The sequence below is a fragment of the Saccostrea echinata genome, unplaced genomic scaffold (assembly GCF_033153115.1).
Source record: "Saccostrea echinata isolate AGI-Se365-2 ecotype Australia unplaced genomic scaffold, CSIRO_AGI_Sech_v1 ptg000044l, whole genome shotgun sequence".
NCBI classification, from domain to species: domain Eukaryota; kingdom Metazoa; phylum Mollusca; class Bivalvia; order Ostreida; family Ostreidae; genus Saccostrea; species Saccostrea echinata.
Genome location: NW_026889793.1, coordinates 4,600,404 through 4,621,205, shown reverse-complemented (window position 1 = coordinate 4,621,205; position 20,802 = coordinate 4,600,404). Strand labels below are relative to the sequence as shown.

The 20,802-nt window shown below is 32.2% G+C and overlaps 1 long non-coding RNA gene across 2 annotated transcripts in view; it reads right to left on the bottom strand.

The window, feature by feature from the left end:
* LOC133201490 (uncharacterized) overlaps window positions 1–18,529 on the bottom strand; it is a 28,432-nt gene extending 9,903 nt beyond the window's left edge. The window contains exons 1-4 of one of the 2 annotated variants that reach the window (XR_009723094.1): window positions 18,397–18,529; window positions 15,490–15,585; window positions 9,119–9,223; window positions 8,808–8,905 (exon numbers count right to left, since the gene is read on the bottom strand). This is a non-coding gene — a long non-coding RNA (uncharacterized LOC133201490). Of the gene's footprint in view, window positions 1–8,807; window positions 8,906–9,118; window positions 9,224–15,489; window positions 15,586–18,389 lie in introns of both variants that reach the window. The other variant, XR_009723093.1, reaches the window with a different exon arrangement.
* Between the last annotated feature and the right edge of the window lie 2,273 nt (window positions 18,530–20,802).

Below are 20,802 nucleotides of genomic sequence, written 5' to 3'. Positions count from 1 at the left end.
CATTAAGGAGACCAACTACTCTCCACATGTAAATCAGTATTCAACCAATTTCACTAATAAATAAATACAAGAGGCCCAAGGGCCTTAACGGTCATCTGATTATAATACAACAATTAAGAGGATCCACAGAGTATAAAATGAACTGAAAGGTGAAGCTTTGTTGCCCAAAAGCAAGAAAAATAGGGTGATCAGGATCAACAAAATAATTAGTCTAGTGTTCATGAACAGTTCATAAATTAGGTTCTAATCTGTTCCCCATTTATCACTATCACCATACAGTTATTAACAAACTATTAGTGCTTCTGTACTACCCGGTATTTTAATTCCTTGTTGAAAATCTCTTACATTGGACTCTTTTGGTCTTTGATGAACATTGAATAAGACAAGTTATTTTTGTCTCAATTTTCTTCATCTATTACTTACAAGTCTACCTGATCATTAAAACTATGAAAGTACTTTTTGTATTATACGATAAAAAACCTTGCATAATTCTCTTATACTATTAACCTTTCAAGTACATTATTTACAGTGATTCTCACGTCTGAGATTTTTCTCAAACATGCGTGCCACCAACGTTTTTTCCGACTCAGCTGAGAAAAAATTCTGAGATTTCTCAGAAAATCTTGAGATTGATGTATACCAGTCTCAAACAAAATCTCACAATTTTTTTTTTTATGGTACAATGATCGCAAATGTTGTGACAGTGCACATTTTAATCAATAAATACACGAAATTAACATACAAGCACAGAAAGGATGTTAATTTCTCCCAAAACTTGATTATCCTGTGAAGGGGGGGGGGGGTTAATTACGCGCATGTAAATATTCTTATTATATTAATATTGTCCACGCATGGAATCAAGCACTTTAAACTTTACCAAAAGAAAAAAATAAATAAAGAAAAAAATAAAGAATAGAATATTCTAGTGGCACGTTCGTACATAACATTTATATCTTCATTCGTACAGGAATTAATATATTTAATTTAATTCATATTTAAATGAGCTATTTGTGACAAGACATTTTTATTACATGTAATTCACAATGTTCATGTATATCAGAAAAGGAAATATGATTAGATAAAATATCAAAACTCCCCGGTCCCGTATTTTTTTTCCCAGGAAGTTACAGACCCTGAAACGTGCTACTACCCCAATAAAGCGTGTAACTTTCGTGCGCTTTTCGTTTCGTGCAAACCGTGTAGCGTTTCGTGTAAACCGTGCAGCGTTTCGTGCAAACCGTGTAGCGTTTCGTGTAAACCGTGCAGCGTTTCGTGTAAGCTCCAAAGCGTTTCGTGCAAACCGTGTAGCGAGCGTGCGAGAAGCGTGTGAGAAACGTGCGACTTTCGTGTAAGAACCGTGTGAGAAACGTGCGACTTTCGTGCAAGAATCGTGTGAGAAACGTGTAGGATTCATTCGGAAGTCATTTCATTTTAAATATGGCTATCGATGGGTCGAGATGTCAAATAGTGTTGTTTATAACTAATATTATTCGGAGATATTATACTGGATGTATTTGAAGAGTGAAATTAAAAAAAAAAAGTATGAGAACAACAAAATAAAATTACACGGTATTGTATATTTAATTTGTTTTTCTTTATTTTTTCTCTCAAAAATAAAAATGGACAGGAAATTTATTCAAATTAATTATATGTAATTACAGTGTTTGTGCAACATTTTTAATGAATTGATTTTAATGCACAATCGGAGTGATCATATCTTTTTTATTTTATTTTCCAAAGAAAGCAACAAACGAAATTTCAAACGAAATTTTATCAGGTCTCCGCTCTTGTCTATTTATTACCAGATTGTATTAAATAATTTTAATCAAAACTGTGTGTCATTAATAGTCTTCTAACACAAAGCATTGGTTTATTAATAATTGAAAAATATGAGTATAATTCACATGCATTTACGAACGCAGGATTAGAAATTACCGAGGGGGGGGGGGGCGCATTTCAAAAACGCAAGCTTTAAATTTCAATATTTGTCGGTACCGGGTGTTAAAAAGCATAATTGACTTTGTTTTGTATAAAGAAATAAATACTTAATTTATATGGTGCATCGGATGCACCACTTAAAATAAATCTTCAACTTCCCATTTGCAATGTGCGAATGTGATCAAGGTCATTTACGACAGCAACCATGGGCTCCACGAGCAGGGAATTGAAAACTTGTTCTACTTTTATCTTTTATCAATCATGTCTAAAATACACCCGAGAATAACGATCGAGTTTAAATTTGTGATATTAAATGCTTATTTTTTGTTTTGTTTTTTTTATATTTAATTGGTACACATAATACCCGTGGATTTTATTTTTAATCGACCCGAATTTCCGTGATCAGTGGATTGTTCGGCAGTCACAATATAAAAGAGTTTAGAAATAAATTATAAATAACAATTACATATCAGTTGTCTTATAAATCAGGCAGCTTTAATTTGTATTTTTTAAAATACTGGAGTTTTCATGTAATGTACTTGGACATGTATACACGAATATTGCATGATAAGTTGTGCCGTGACTTTTTGTAAATTACATAAAATTTCCCCTCTACCGAGTTTTATAATGAAGGAATTTACAAGGTGATGGGTACATGTATATTGTTGTCATTTTAGGTACATGTAGAGAGAGATAATTATCCTTTATATCCCCTCCCCGCGGGTTTTTCTTCCATTCTTCCATATAGAATTCTAATGTTAAATTAAACTCTATGATAAAACGTTTAAATGTTAAAACTACCATTTGGTATAAAATGTTTTATTTTATTAAATCTCGCTGGAGACATGAATATTCTTAAGCACAGTTACTTGTTTTTTTTAATAATTTTTTCCCGATAGTATAATTACTGAAATGACTGCCGGTGGTCTTTAGCCATGTCAGATTTACAGATACACAAGTAAGATCTCGGTAATCCCCCCCTTCTCGCTCCCGACCAAAAGAGAGACGGAAAGAAAATGCATCTTCTTTTCTGCAATGTACTTATTAATTCTGCATATTAAAGAGGTGGACCTGAAGTAATTAAATAAAATAAATTAACTGCTAAATCATAAGAAAATCGATCCGTTCACGGAAATAAACACAGTATAATATTTATTAAAATTAATTACTAAAGTTAGATTTCGCTAATAAACGAGTTTTTAATATAATACTTAAAAAAATTTATGCCGAAAGAAATAATGAGGGGCAAATATAAATCTTTCTCTTGCAGTGTAAAATTTAGAGAAAAAAGGATGTACACTGACGATGTTGGGCATATCACCTTAAAACAAGTGGATTACAAACAGAAAGAAAATCATGAATTATTAACTACCTAACTTTGAATATTTCTATCAGTTTATAAACATGTAGTACAGGAGTAGCGAGTTTTAATTTAAATAGTACTGTGAAAGATTGCGACTCTTAATTAATCTATATTTAACCCGTAAAAAAATAATGCCCGAGAGATTCCGAATAGAAAATCCAGATCGAGGCCAAAGCGTGCGAGAATCGTGTACAAAGCGTGTGAGAAACGTGTACAAAGCGTTTCGTGCAGCCTTTCGTGTAAACCGTGCAGCCTTTCGTGCAAAGCGTTTCGTGTAAACCGTGTAGCGTTTCGTGCAAACCGTGTAGCGTTTCGTGTAAACCGTGCAGCGTTTCGTGCAAACCGTGTAGCGAGCGTGTACCGTTCGTGCAGCGTGCGTGTGGGGTAGTAGCACGTTTCAGGGTCTGTATATTTTACTATTTATTAAGGTAAATATTATACGAAATATTAAAAGAAATCTGTCTAGAATTTCATGTACAAATTCTTCTGTTCTTTCGAAATAATATGTAAATCGCCATTTATTTATTACAGATGATAGCAGTCTGTCTAATTTGGTTCTTAATTAAATCTATAAAATTCTTGATTGAGAATTTGGATCGACTTTATACTCACAATGTATTGTGCGTACTTAAATCCTTGACCATTTATATTATTTATAAGAATAAACTTGACTTATGACCATTCTGAAATACATGTATAAATCACAAGAAGGACTGCATCTATTCAAATGTACTTGCTAGCTATAGTACTTGCAAGAATAGATTCTTTTTTAACAAACAGTATTTTTTAGTACGACAACTTACATTTTGAAGCAAAAAAGTATGATCCGTAGGTTCTTTTTTTTTTTTTTAAAAAATTACATCATTACGCAGTGAAACTTTTATTTACGATACAATTAGAAATTAATCAGTTTCTCATTACTCAATGAGCGTATGCGAGATTGATTTGGGTTTTCAATGTAACGATGATTATTTGTCAAGTGGTGCTATATTCGTTGTTTATTATTTATCTAAAAAAAAAAAAAAGAAGACTTTCCGAAACACTTTGTCACAGGGGATCATAGAAAAATGCGATGTGTTAGTTTGCCGCTTCCCTATACATGCCCTTAGTTCAAATTTCAGCCGGTTTTTCTTCCTTCTGGGGGGATATGAGCTGAAATTCACCGCCAATTAAACAGTTCCTCGAGAAATTTCCTTGATAAATTAAATCCTGTAAAACTAAGCATGCGTATGTTACCTGCTCCTGGATATGTTTGCTGTTTTTCCACAATTATGGTATACTCGCGAAATTTATTACAGCATGTGAGAAATTTACATGATATAGGCCTACTGAGCATTTTTTTTTTTTTGTGGATCTGCTAGAAAAAAAATTCACTCAGGTTTATTCTAAATTTAAATAGTCCCTATGACTCTTTTTTTTTTTTTTTTTTTTTTGCTATGGAGAATTAAGAATTATACAGATATATCTAACATATATAACAAACAAAGAAAAATGATTTCTTTTAGTCAGTCTGGGGAATATAGTCTAGATCCGCCTACCTGCTACATGTAACGTCACAATGGTGGAAGTGACGCCTCGGTGTATGTTTTTGTGTGTTTATGTCGACAGACGAACCAAGACTACAAAGTTTAGATATGTTTTTGTGTTATTCTTCTGTAGGGATTTTTTACGGGGGGTTCAATGAAAATTGTCGCAAATGTCGAAATGGAATCCTCTTTGTTGAATGACTCGAAACAACAAATAAAAGACGAAGGAAGTGTGGGATGTGTTTTTTTTTTTGTGATATTCACTAAAATATTGCATAAATAACTGACTAAAAGGTAAATTCAATCATTGATTCAACAAATTCATGCATTTTCAGAAAAAAAGGTCGTATATAACAACGAGAATAAGTCCAAGATTTTTCTCAAATCTCAGCTTACGTGAGATGATCGAATCTCAGAGATGTTGGTGGCATGATGTTTTAGGAAAATCTCAGCTGAGGCAGAAATCTAAGATTTGAGGTTGAGATTTGAGCTGAGATTTTATACGTTGGTGGCCCCGAAGCCAAATGTTCAAAAATCTTTATGAAAACTTTTACTTGTTTTGCCTCTGATATGCCCAGGTGCAGAGAAGATTTTCAAAGAAATAATGCATTTTTTACTACAGATTCACTATATTATCAATAGAGCCCCCCCCCCCCCCCCACACACACACCTAGAAACACCAGAGCCTCTCACCCTGGGACCAGAAGTTTGCTCATCATACATGTAAGTAATCACTTTGTTTATCTGATTAACACTAAGGAGCAGACAGGATTATTTAACAGAATTAATGCATTTTCACTATATCATCAAGAGCCCCACCATTACACCAGCACATCTGACCCAGGGGTCATGCAATTCACTACTCTGGAAGAAGCAATCATGCTCATCATAACTATATGCTTAGCTTCTTTGCTTTTTAACCAGAAGCAGAAAAGAGTATTTTCAAAGAAATTTTGCTTTTTCACTATATAATCAATAGAGCCCCTCCCCCTTTTTCACCATAACCCTTGACCCTGGGGCTATGAAATTCACAATTTTGGAAGAGGCAATCTTGAATATCAAAACAATGTACTTAGTTTGTTTAAATAATACCCAGGGGCAGAGAAGAAGATTTTCAAAGAATTCATGCATTTTCACTATATAATCAATATAGCCCCGCCCTAACACCAGAACCCCTGACCCTGGGGCAATGAAATTCACAATTTTGGAAGAGGCCCTCTTCCTCATCATAACTATGTACTTAGTTACTTTATTTAATACCCAGGAGCAGAGAAGAAGATTTTCAAAGAATTAATGCATTTTCACTATATAATCAATAGAGCCCCGCCCTAACACCAGAACCCCTGACCCTGGAGCCATGAAATTCAAAATTTTGGAAGAGGCCCTCTTCCTCATCATAACTATGTACTTAGTTACTTTATTTAATACCCAGGAGCAGAGAAGAAGATTTTCAAAGAATTAATGCATTTTCACTATATAATCAATAGAGCCCCGCCCTAACACCAGAACCCCTGACCCTGGGGCCATGAAATTCACAATTTTGGAAGAGGCAGTCTTGCTTTTCATAACTATGTACTTTATTTAATACCCAGGAGCAGAGAATAAGATTTTCAAAGAAATAATGCACTTTCACTATATGATCTATATTGCCCCATCCTAGCACCAGAACCCCTGATCCTGGGGCCATGAATTTCAAAATTTTGGTAGAGGGCTCAATGCTTATTACAATGATGCGAACAGTTTGACTGCTTGATGTCCAGGAGTAAAGAAGAAGATTTTTAAAGATTGCATTATTTTTGGTGGTTTTAGCCCCGCCCCTCAGGCCCCAGGGGGACAGGGACCATGAAATTCACATGCAAGTCTAAACTCGACGTAATGAAGATTTAGATTTGCAAACAAGGTCATTACACTGACCATAAATTTCTCGACATGTAAAATTCTAAACAAGGCAGTAGAAAGCTCTGTATCATGGACTTAGTTGTCAGTAGGATGTCTTGGTTCAAAACAGTTACTACATAGAAGATACTCTTGCCGTTGCAAAATTAGTTGAAAGACGTAGACACCATCTGCAATTGATAATATAATGTGATTTTGTTTTCTTGCAGGACACGGCAATACTTTTATTCTTCTCATGTAGAAGTTTGCACATGAATTCTCCTTCATTAGAACATACAATAATAGGTCGGCAAATTAATGATCACAGTTTTTGGAAATGCGAATTATGTAAAACACATTGTTTGAAGGCTTTCATACCATCTGATGGTTTTGGGGTAAGAATCGTGATTTCTAATTTTCTTTAAATTTTCTACAGGTTTTTTAGAAACAAGATTTCATTAAAATCACTTCTTTAATATGGTAATTGTAGCACAGTGCTTCTTCACAGCATTTAGATATTTATCTCATGCACATTTAGAGCAATTTTTGAAATTTAAATATGGCATTCTTAAACATTTGTTACACCATTATACAATTACACAGGTATTTATATTTACTTCGAATTTTAACATGAAATTTGATTTGAGTAACATTTTTGTGGACAAGCATGGGTTTTAACAGGTCTGGACGATTTTAATATTAATTGCCATAAATGCACAGAATAAACAACATGCTAAGGCAATCTTTAAAATAATGTTTGTTTGCCCTCTCCCTTCACCCAAAGATGCTATATACCAAATTTGGTTGAAATTGGTTGAGCGGTTTCAGAGAAGAAGCTAAAAATGTTCAAATGTTAATGTACGTCGCACGACGACGGACGAAAACGGATAGCAATAGGTCACCTGAGTTACTCAGGTGACCTAAAAATATGAAGAAATTCCTCGAACTTTTGGATCAACCCTCGTACATGTCAGTCATTAAATTTATATAATATACAGTATGCATAAGGAAGACCAAATGTATTATTACTGCATTAAGGAGACCAACTACTATCCACATCTAAATCAGTATTCAACCTCTTTCACTAATAAATAAATAAAATATGAAGAAATTCAACAAACTTTTGGATCAACCCTCATACATGTCAGCCATTAAATTTATATAAAAATAAATATGCAGTATGCATAAGGAAGATCAAATGTATTATTACTGCATTGAGGAGACCAACTACTCTCCACGTGTAAATCAGTATTCAAAACGAGAGATTTTAATACCCTAGTAATTTACATGTTTAGTTACATGAACTAAATCTATTTACCTTTGTCATCACGCAAGAACTGTTTTACATTCATCCAACTTTAACAACATTATACATGCATACAGTGTATGCCATACATTAGGAAGACCAGATGCATTATTACAACATTAAAGAGACCAACTACAATGGAACAATGAGACAGTATTCCAAAATGTTCATCCCAATACCATAGTAATTTCCCTTAATTTGTTTGTATTTAGATGACCTAAATCAATTTATCTCAGCCAGAATTGGAACAAAAAAGCTAGTCACACAAGTGGCCAAACACATGAACAGACAGATGGACATGATGATTCCTATGCTTATATACAACCATGCTTATATACACCCAAAGTTGCCAAAGTAGAGCAGATGCAGTGGTTAGAGCGTCTACTCTAGAGTCGCGGAGAAAGAAGCTGATCCTTACATAGCGAGTTTGAATCCCACTGTGGAATGTGGAGACCCGTTCTTCAGATGAGACAGACGTATTAACTGAGGTCCCGTGTCACAGTAGGTGCTGGCTCGATAAAGATCCCTCAATGCTCAATGGCCGTAAGTGCTGAGTATAGGACAAAAATTTGCAGCTCTCCACCAGCAAGTGGTGGCGTCTCCATATGAGTGAAAAATTCTCAAGAGGGACGTTAAGCAACAAGCAATATACACCCAAAACTTTGTTTGCAGAATATTTTGTGATACATGCTTTACAAGTATACATATTGTTCATAAGGGAATAAAAATGCTATAATATATCATTAAGGAAAGCAACTGAAATTAAATGTGCACTTCTAATTGAACTAAACAAAATTACCCTTTGTCAGAATGTAGATTTATAAACAGGAAGGCTGTTTTTCTTCATTTTTTCCATGTCAGATTCAGACTGTTCTTCAAAAAATTCTGGCATACACCCTGTAAAAGTGAACAGTGCAGATAATAAAGAGCTTCTAAATAAACTGCATAATATTTAAAAGATCCACTTAAAAGGGATAACAAATGCATATAACTGCATCAAGGAGACCAACTGATATCCATATATATATAAATCAGTACATGTATTTTAATTGTGATATTTTAATATCCTAGTAATTTACATGTTTAGTTTCATGAAATAAATCTATTTACCTTTGTCCAATGACCAATGAGCACAAGCACTGATTTTTCCTCTTTTTTCTTAACGGAATCACCAGGGCCAGTCTGCGGTCCATATGATTCTGGCATATGTACACTCTGTAAAATGCATATTTGTACCATGTACAGGCATATGAACAATATTTCTATACTACATACATGCATCATTAAACTTAATAATCTTTTTTTCCAAAATTCATTATTCATAGTGTTTTGCTGTTAGCAAAATTCAACAAAAACTATACTGTATATACTCGCCTATAAGGTGGTCTGCCTATAAATCAGTTGTATTTTTTGAGGTTATTTTGGAGGGATTTGCTATTGACCCGCTTATAAATCGGTACAACTTTTTGCCAGAATCAATTGACAATTTCAAATCAATGCTCTGATGTTTTAACCTGGTTTCAAAATACTAATCTTTTTATGACTCACCTATAAGTTGGACATAGAGTATATACAGTACCTGCATTATACATGCATTAGGAAGACCAAATGCATTATTGCAATATTAAAGAGACCATTGCGGCAAATGAAATCAATGTATGAATTGTATTCAAAACTACGGGTGTACTAATTTGTCTGAAGTATATCGTGATATAATGTGATACACAAAGACTTGAACAGGATATGTACATATACCCACATTCCTAAATGTAACAACAGTTTAAAAATCAATAATTTTTTTTTTTTTTTTTTGCAAATTTCACTGTCTAATTTATGAAATATAAAATATTATTTAAAACCATAAAGCATAAAATGGTTGAAAGCTCATTTAATACAATAACTGACATAAATAGGATGTTTAATCTACATTTATTAATATTGTGGGTCATCACCCCATTTTTTGTGAAGGAATCGTGAAAGGCATTGTAATTCCAACTTGCTCACAGAGCAAGTTTTACACAGAGGACCAACTCTTTATTCAAAATTTAGTTTACATACTTAATTTTTTAACAAGTTTAATGGGTTTATAAAACTTTAAACTAAGTCAAAATATTTTGCTTTCTAAATATGGACAAGAAATGTTTTTTGCTTAAAATCACCTTAACTTCAGATAAAAAAAATGCACTGTGCTCATCCTCTTCAAATGCCTTGTTTGTAAATAACTGATAAAGGGTACATCTCACAAATGCTTCATTATTACAAATGTCTTACAGTAAATATAGGCATCACCACAACTCATTTCATTAGTAAGAATAAACCCTTAAGCAATGAATATAAATGCTGAAAAGTGGTGCATTGTTAGGAGTTGATCTTACTACACAAGTTTCGAGATTATCTCCATTGCACTCGGCACACCTCGGCCGATTCGTACCTCATCAAACGTTTGATGAAAGTGACGGAATCAGCCGAGGTTTGCCGAATGATCTCCATTGGTGCACTCTTTTGTTATGGAGGGAAGTTTTGTTTCCACATTAGCAGGCAGGTGGGACAGTTATTTATATATTGCATACATTACGTCATTGATATACTGTGAAACCTGTCTTATCCAACATGTTGAAGGGGAATAAAATCAATGTCAGATTAGACAGTGTGTCGGATTACCCAGTGTTGAATATTTCTGAGCATTATGATAAATGTCAGGTGACTTCATACAGAAAAAAAAAACATTTTTCGTTAGGTTTAGAGTACATGTGTATTTAATTGTCAAAGTGTGTGTGTGTGTGTGTGTTTCTTTGTTGTATAAAATATACCTTCGGCTGATTAACATTTCTTTGAGACACATCATTTGTTACAGCACTAGTAAACTCTGTAGTAATATACGATAATTTCTTTTAAACGTGCAAAACAGATGGAACTGCCAATCACTTCGAGTTGTTGCAATTTAACTTTTAGCATTTTACTTACTAACAGTAGATATTAAATATTTTGTCTACCTTCTGTAAACAGTGGTTTTATTTTTTTTTCTACACTACATTTCTCTCCGATTTTTTCTGCATTGTTAACTTCTCAAGATAGATTGGCTATTAATACCCTCTCGTGACTTTTCAAACAAATGGGACGTACCTCTATAACATTGTTATTGCGATTTAATTTTTATCAAACAACATTTACATTTTAAAATTTAATGGGTCTACTTAAAGTGGAAGTTTTTTGCTTCCTGCAAATCTTTTATGTGCACAGTCTCACTTAATTCAGTGTATATTAACCCGGAAATGAAACATTTTCTATTAGACGAGATGCTGTCTTCAAATTGTGTGTTGTCTACATGTTATACAGTAGTTTGCTGTACTCATTTTTTAGGGAGACATGACTTTAAAGGACTCTGACTGCATGTTTGATTTCAATTTCAAGCAAAAAATCTTATTTATTCTGTTAGGTAAAGGCAATCTAAATATCAGGTACTCCTTTTTATTTTCTATCGCGTGGATGCTATTTTGTCAATGCGAGAATAAAATTGATAACAACGAAGAGTACTGATTGCCTAATTTTTAAATTCAAACACAGTTCATTTATTGTTTATATAAACACCATCAAACTAATACATGTAATTAACTACTAAGTAGACCAAGCTTGTGCCCAAATGGAACTAGCGACTAATTATGGTACAAATGTATAATTATGTCGAATTACCCAGGTAAAATCATAAGGTAATTATCTAGTCTTGTCGACAAAAAGCACCAGAATTCGGAATGTACAGTGGTCGGAATATACAGTGTTTTATTCTATATATATTATAAAGAAATTTTTGGGAATAAAATATTTAAGTTTTAATGGTCGGAAAGTCCAGTGTGCTGGATTGCACAGTTGTCGGATTGGACAGTGGACACTGTAACATCATAACTGATTGTCGGGATGCACTCTTCAACTTGAAAATTAAGGAATTAAAGAAAAGGCGTCAATTTTTTTCAATGAACAAAAAATCAGAACAAAAGAAACTAAGAATCAGAACAAAAGAAATATCAGTGGATAAGGCCACAATTAAAAAATTGTTGGTTTGGCATTGCCGATTGAGTCTTTAAACACTTGGGTCAGTAGGTAGGGAAAATATTTTTTTTTTTTTTTTTTGCTGATACAAAAATTAATGCTATTAAATCAATTGTGTTGTATTATTGCATTTTGTTATACAAATTAACAACTATGTCAAAACAGATATGAAATTTCACACGTCATACAGATTTCTAATACAGTTTCAGGTCTTGAGTGACAATTATGAAGCAAGAACTTCTGCTTTCTGCTTTCTGAGCAGGAAAGGGCATATACAAAACAAATCAAACAACACTAACAAATAAATGCTGAAATGATACATCGTGATATGTAGGTATATTGGGTTTGGATAATACACAGACATTATGATACGATACATCTCTCAAAACAATTTTATGATTCAATACATGAATCTAGACATTATTTAAGTTATAAAATTTTAATAAAATTACTTTCTTATTAATTTTTTTCTAAGGATAAATTAACCATAAATGTACAAACAAACAAACAAAAAAAAAATCAAAAATCAAATCACTTGAATTGAAATTTACAGCAAGGTATTGCTGTAAAAATTATCATTAATATATTTGTCTAGGGAGGAATTGATGGGAATTGCTTTAATTTGTTTTTAAAAATTTCAAAATGATTTATAAATCATGATTGTCAAATGTCAATAAATAACACAATAAAGTAGATTCATCATTTAGTGTAATGGCTAAGCATTCAGATTTGTTGTGTTTCTCATATATATACTGAAACTTTGAATGACACAGTTTATAAACAAGCTGTCTTCTCTGTAGTAGCGGCACTAGTGAAGAATCCAACATGTTTCAAAACTTGTAAGAATGGCCTGATTTGAATGTGTAAGATACAGTTGCAATGCCAACCATGCCAACATTTGGCATTTGTTTATTTTTTAGTTATTTATGAACCAGCAATAATTAGGGCTGCACCAAATATATTGATACATATCTAGATTAATGAATATATCGTATCCAAAAAATAACTTAATTCCAATACATTTTGGGCAGGCAGTTTTTTTATGTAATTCTGTGAAAAAGTTGGGAATTTCAATCACCAAAGATTATATTTAACTGTTTTGAATTAAAACTGATCAAAAATGATATAATCGTTAAGGAGGTAGCACATCTTAGATGATTATTACAAAATCATAAAAATACATAGACAACTTTACTTAGCATGTTGATTTTACAGTCAAGAAAAGTTTGAATTTGAAGTGTAATTTTTAAAGACAGTGAGACAAAAATTAAAAATGAGTTGCAAAACAATTATTATTTTTATAAAATTCATGCATAATAATTTATAAGACTTTTTTGACAGAATTGTTAAAGAATCCAATATATTGCATATCGCATTAAAAAATGTCTTCTTCTTTTTTTTTGCTCAATACACAGCCCTAGCAAAAATGATATACAACAAGGACTTTGATTGGATTATTAAGGCCAACATTTTTTTTATTTTCTGTTTTACGGGAATTTTTTTCAAAAATTTGAGTCGGGGGGTCGAAATAAAAATAAAAATAAAAGCTCGGAATTTAAGCAGTCGGTCAGAAAAATAAAAATAAAATGAAAAAATGCAATAAAATTTTTTATTTTTAATTAAGGTTGGAATTTTATTTGTATGACCTTAATTTGTTAGAAAAACAGTGCTATTTGAAAAACTTATGTACACAAAACACAGAATTGGTACTGTTAATGGATCAATGAACTATTTTAAATTTAACTTTCTCTTAGATATTTGGAGCAGGGGTGCATTTCTAGTATAAAGCTTGCAGTTTCTAACATTAATGCAAATCAAACATACAAATCTATAGTCTTCTCTCAAATGTCAAATATCATATTGTCACCACAGTAAACCTATAGGACTTCTGTCACACCCTTCATAAACTTTTCAGAATCTTTTATTTTTCGGTATTCAGCAAATTACAAGATCTGAGGATTTTGGACTAGTTCTGGCAAAGTTATGTAGAAAATACAGTGAGACATTCAATGGATCAGCTAAAATAAATTAATTCACAGAAGTGCACATGAGACATGAAAAAAAGAAAAGTTGTATAATATTTTTTTTTTCAACGCACTTCCAATTAATATATACGTAGGTTGAAAAAACGTACCACAATATCTCTATTGAAAACATATTCAAACTTCCTCAATCTGTAGTATATATATCTTTTTATCCTTATGTTTTCTTTCTGAGCATGCTAACTTTCAATATAATTGTAGAAAATACACATCTTTCCCATAGTATACACATGTAAAATACACATGACAATATTCTGTTTACTGCAGAATTTAAAAATTTAATTGTTGAAAATGGTTCTAATCCACAACTGTTGAATGAAAAAAGAAACCAGGTCTTGAATTGAAATAATATTTGTAAGGGCGTATCATTTACAACAATACTTTTCCCTAGTGGTAAAAAAAAAGTTGTTTTACTAAACAAGAGCTATACATATACACTACATCAGCTGATATGAATACGCTGAACAATCAATGTACATTAATTTGTTACATAGCACGCAAAATTCCATAAAGCAATAAAAAAGGAGATAATGTCTTGTATCAATCAAGCATCAAGCATATATACTGATATATCTTCGTAGGTAATTCTGAATTCCAATATTTGTCATAAAACGAGTGAAAGTTGTGACTCGAATTTCCTCAGTCACGCCACTTTCTACCAGTTCTACATAGTTCTAGTGTTCTGTCGTTACTTGTAAAAGAAAACATTTCTGTCTTAAAATTAAGTTTAAAAAATCTTCAAGACGTATTTCAATGTATTGAAGCAATTGTCAAAGATAATACGTACTCAGAACCTTTCAAAACAAGCGGTTGACAGAACCTCGATTTCCACGTGGCCCTCCGCATGACATTTGATCAAGATCACTGATTCGTCTATTTCATTCAATCTTTCATTAAAATTTATACTTTTTCTAATATATAACATTGACACGTCACTTTTTAAACTGACTATTTAAAAACACGTGAAACCCTCCGATTCTGACATTTTGGCGCTATGCTGTGCAGTGACTCTTCACGCAACGAATACTGTGATTGGATGAATCTATTTACCTCAGCCAATGACAAATCGCATTTTGAAAGGCTTGTAAAAAGGTTATTTATATTTCTTTTATTTTTTCAGAGACTATAAATAAACTATCGGCGGGAGAAATAAAAATAAAACTTGAATTGGGGACTTTTATTTTTATTTCATTTTAGCCCAAATTAGGGTCGGCGCTCCCGTAAAACAGAATATAAAAAAAAGTTGGCCTAACATTCATTCAATTGATCATAATTATTAACTGTTATTGCACTTTCATTTTCAAAATGTTGTTAGGTATGTTGTTTGTTCATTCTTTTGCATTGATATTATAATTTATAAAAGAGTATTTTAGCAGAAAAAAATTATCAATTTACCTTTCTTGGAATAAAGACATGTTGACCCTTGAGCTGAGATTTTCTCTCTTTCCATAGATGTGTTACACTGGGGTCCACATGATTCTAGCAGAGACCCTGTAAAAAAGGACTTAATTATGGAAAAGCATGACGAATATATGCCTATTATACATATCTTAAATTCTAATAAAAACAATGTTTTTTAATTAAGATCCATATATTTCTAATGATTGACATAATACAAATTCAAAATAAAATATGCATGTCTATATTATACCTTAAGCAGACCAATTGCATTAATACATCCTTCAGGAGACCAACTTAATCAATATTTGAGAAATATTTGTGAAAACAATAAATTTGTCTACTTTACAGTACTAAATGTACATGGAATCTATTGGATCATGTTACTTTAATTGACCTGCCTTAGTTCAACACAGTAATCTAACAAAGAAATTGAGCCAAAACAACATTTTAAGACTTTTTGAACAGTGCATGTTCCTATCATTTCAAAACCATTACCAGTAAAAAGCTAATATAGGAAAATGATGACAATTAATTAATATTGTACTTTCAGGTATATTAAATGAATCAATCTGATTCGTCAAGAAACATTTGTTAAAAAGCACTATTACCCACTGAATAATGAAGCCACGCCCTCCAGTGTCGCAACAGTCAACATTGCTTGACGACGGGTGATATTCCAAAAAATAGTGACTGCGCAGATTTATGCGCTCAAGGTTCACTATTATTTGTATTTGTATAAAACATTCAGTATAATATAATAAATGTTGCATGTAGTTGAGTGTAACATTGAAAATTTTCACCCCTTGAAAACCAAATACGTCAAAAAGGGGATAGGTTTCTTTTCCAACTTCTATATAGTTTCGCCCCTGCAAAAACTGGTATAGACCTAGGAAATGTTTAAACGGGCTAAGAGAAATCAAATGCATTGAGAGTACTTTAATTGTTTTTACCCAAGTTACATGCCAAAAAAGATTCAGAAAGACGTCACATAAAGTTAACGTTGATTTGAACTGAAGTTAGGGTGTCAAAAGTCATTCACGTCCAAAAGTGACATTGATCATGTGTGGTAGATAATAAACTCCTACGAGCAAAATATGCTGGCATAATCAAGTGAGGATCTTTCCCTAATCCTATATATAAATCCATTTAATACAATATTATATGCACTTAAGCAGCTGTTTATGACATTGTAAAATTATATAAACAAGACCAGTTTATATAATTTATAACAAGACCGGTTTATACAATTTATATACCAGGGTAATTAATAATATAATTTATATAATTTTATCAAGATAAGTGTATGGGGTAGAGGGAGCAGACATTGAGAAACAATGTTGTCGGACCTCATGAAACTAAACTAACAGTCTTCCAAATAACCCGGGAGTCCAATGCCAGGGACCTGTTAAATTTGCAGCTGGGCATGTAAAAATTGTCAAATTACATGTCCGAAGAGGGCATATGTGAATCTTCTTTCATTGTACGATCTTTACTTGCCATTTATTCTGTCCTACCCCCATTATTCCCGTAAACGTTGCTATATGTAATGTCTTAGATGGCTTGCCTGTCTACATTCTCGATACGACCTGTCAAATGATTGTCAATCTAATCATTGAAGTGTTTAGTTTAACCTATTTGTTTTCTCGAAGTTTCTTGCTAAATTACGAGACGTTCATCGATGCCACATACTGTGGCACTACAGTCATGATCCCATTTCTGAAATTCAGTTCAGCTAAACCTGCCAACAAATGACCAGCATGCAACTCAAAAGTTATTAATGAACAAAAACGCTTTAGAAAATGGCAAAATGGTACAGTCACGGAGAAATACAATGCTGAAAAAATTAATATAAAACCTTTATACCTAATGTTTTTTTTTTTTTTTTTTTTTGTAGCACAATACTGGTAAGTGTAAGAATTTTGAGTAGGGCATGTACAAATTTGAATGCGCTGGGTAAAAATGATAGGTCTACATGCCCGAAGGGCATGTGCTGAAAAAGAATTGTTGTGAAGACTGAACTAAAGTGACAGCGCCGGGTGATCATATAAAGTCCCTTTTATTACATAATAATTTGGCAAATTATCAACATATCACGCTAAAATTTCCAACATATCTTAACGGTGAGAATTTTTATTTTTTAAGTTGAAACCCTGTGACCTGTGAAAAAAATGAAATTTGTATCATCTAAAGTCTTAAGATGTATCAAGGTAATTTTCAAAACAAATTTGCGGTTGGGGTTATAAATGAAGGATAAAACCAGAGACCTCGGAATGGAATACTTGGAAGTCTCTGGTTTTATTCTACCCCAACTGGAAGTTGTATCCCATCTAAAGTCTTAAATTTAACAATGTATCGAGGTAATTTTCGAGGAATAAATGAGTGCTCTACAATAAAGAGTCTCGACCAGAGACGTCTGAAACGATTTATTTGACAAGAAAAAAGTCTCATGAAGCGAACAATGTCATTTTAAAGTAGGTTAATGATTGATATATGAACAAAATACGAGCTTGAAGCAGGGTGCCTAAAATTGAGTTAGATACCTTGTGGTAAAAATAAGTAGGGGTGCACCGTATATGAAACAAGTGCCTGTGATTGATAGTCTGAAATTTCTCTTCACCTAAATATTAAAAGCTTGCAGTGATCGCTATAAATCTATACAACAGTCAAGTTACATATGGTAAACTAACATAAAAACAAGATTACAACAGTCATGATTACAGAAGGTATATTTTGTCAGTAGGTGAATGTAAACAGGTAAACACACGTGGGACAGTCACCGCAAATAAATGAACCACAAAACGACTTATAACATTAAAATGTAAATATTCATCTGCACACAGAGTTTTGCATAATAATTTAAAAAAAATGTAAATTAAAATATAAAATAAACAAACCTCAAACCTTGTAACAAGGCTTGTTTCCCTGCATTCTTATATCTGGTTCTCTGTCACTGAAAATGCAGGGAACCCAGGGTGCGTTATTAACTCGTACACAGATTTGTTGATACGAATAAACCTATAAACATATATATACGAAATACAATATTATCTTAAAAAATGAAGAATTTCAAATTGCTTGAAAAATTATCTTTATGTAGTTTATAATAAATGGTTGTAATTGTATATTAATTTCTATCTATCCATTAAAATTTGATATTTATATCAGCTTATGTATCCGTCTGAACAATTATTGTTTTTACACTCCCTGTCACATCTTCATAGTTAAGCCTGTAAGCATGGTAAGTAGGAATCAATTTCAGTTGAAGGGGACCAAAACCAAACATTTTTTAGTTTCATTTGGTGGGGGGGGGGGTATAAACCCCAAATGATCATTTTATCTCCGTCACTGAACTGCTGAAAATAATGAAGGGAACTAGGCTGCGATAATGATTTGTAAAGAATTTCCAATTGCTTGGAAAAAAAAAGCTTTTCGTGTATGTGGTTTACAATAATGGTTGTACTTGTATATTTTCTATATATCCATTAAAATTTCATAGTATCAGTATTTCACTATTTGTAAACATTAACTGTTACAATAATATTAAATAAATGTTACACTCACTGTGTAACATTTAGTTACTGTCACATCTTCATAATTAAACGAGAATATTCCCTTCCGTAAATATTGCTATATATCTGAACTGTTACCAATTAATCTTTCTTTGGTGAAAGAAAACCTCAGGGATGGAGAATAGGCCCGTACGTAATTTAGTTGGAGGGGGGGGGGGGTGAGCACAACCAAACAACATTTTTCAGTTTCAGGTTGGGGGAGGCTACAAACTAAAAATTTCTTAATAAGCAAAAGAAAAATACATTACCAGAGGTTATTATTTAGGGGGGCCAAAAGCAAAAGTAAAAAATAGATCATCAGAGGTTATTATTGAGGGGGTCCAAACATAAAGGAGCAATGTTTTCTATAGTATACCTAAATTTCATTTCGTACGTTCCTTCAGCCATGTATTGTATCAAATCTGCTTCACCCTTTTTTTACTGCATATGTATTTTAACAGCAGAGGACCACATTATATTAATAAATAATTATTAAATTACAGCTATTTTTTTCTTACAGGGTCTGTTTCATTTATACTATATCATGATGATCATGTCCTGCATGATGTTTACAGAAAGTTTAATTTAAATTTTTTAAGCTCGACATAGCTGCGTCAACTTGCGAGACTATTTTTTTCTACGTTCGGCCTAATCTTTAAATATTTTCTGCAATTTGTTTGTGGACTTGCATAAAAGAATTAAAAATATAGGGGCCTATCATTTAACTTTATTTCGAATTTCCTTCAGGATTTTATATACCGAACTATAGTCTAATGATTATTTAAAATCATACTTTTTCTCTTAAAAGCTAAATTACTAGGCAAAAAAACAAAACAAAAACAAAAACAAAAAAAAAAAAACACGAATGTTTGTCTTGCGTATTCTTAATTACAACTTATTACTGTATCATTTTAGTTACTTACCCAAATTTCTCAACATTCATGGTGTTCAGAGGTCATTTTCTGAAAACTGAAGAGGCATTCCGATGGCATTCGGAACAAATGACGGAAAGCACTTGCTAAGAATTCAAAACATGGTCCATAAATTTACAATATTTTTCCTTTTTAGGTTTTTAACATAAAAAGTGGAAAACTAAGTTAAAGAAACACTCATTTGAACATATCAAAAGCGGAAAATATATATATGCTAGATTTTTTGTTTAATTGCATGTTTTTTATGGTCTCCAAAATGCAGAAAAATTATCCTTTGAAATTATAAGTAGGTTATACATTCTTTTCTTTTTTAGGGAAGATGATAGGAATTAGACAACTTTTGAATGTTAAATAACAGAGTTAAAGATTAATAATATTTAATGGCAGACTGTTTATTTATCTATAAAAAGACATTTGCAATACTGATGAGGTCAAAATAATAGGGAGACCGAAAAAGGTCGCCTTAATCCAGTGGTCTCCCTAAGCCAGAAAATATATCCTCCTTGGTCTCCTAAAGCCATATGTCATATATATATATATATATATATATATATATATATATATATATATATATATATATATATATATATATATATATATATATATATATATATATATATATATATATATATCACTTTTAAATTTACGTGATTAAGAAATCCAATTAAAACTTGTCGTATACTTGCAGTGTAAGGGCGTATTATGTTTTTAGAATTTGTGCACACTCCCATTTTACTTATAAATAACAAAAATGTGTTGAAATTAAATCAGATTTGTAGGATTGATACACATGCATTTGTATACATGTATTTTACCTTAACTGAGTG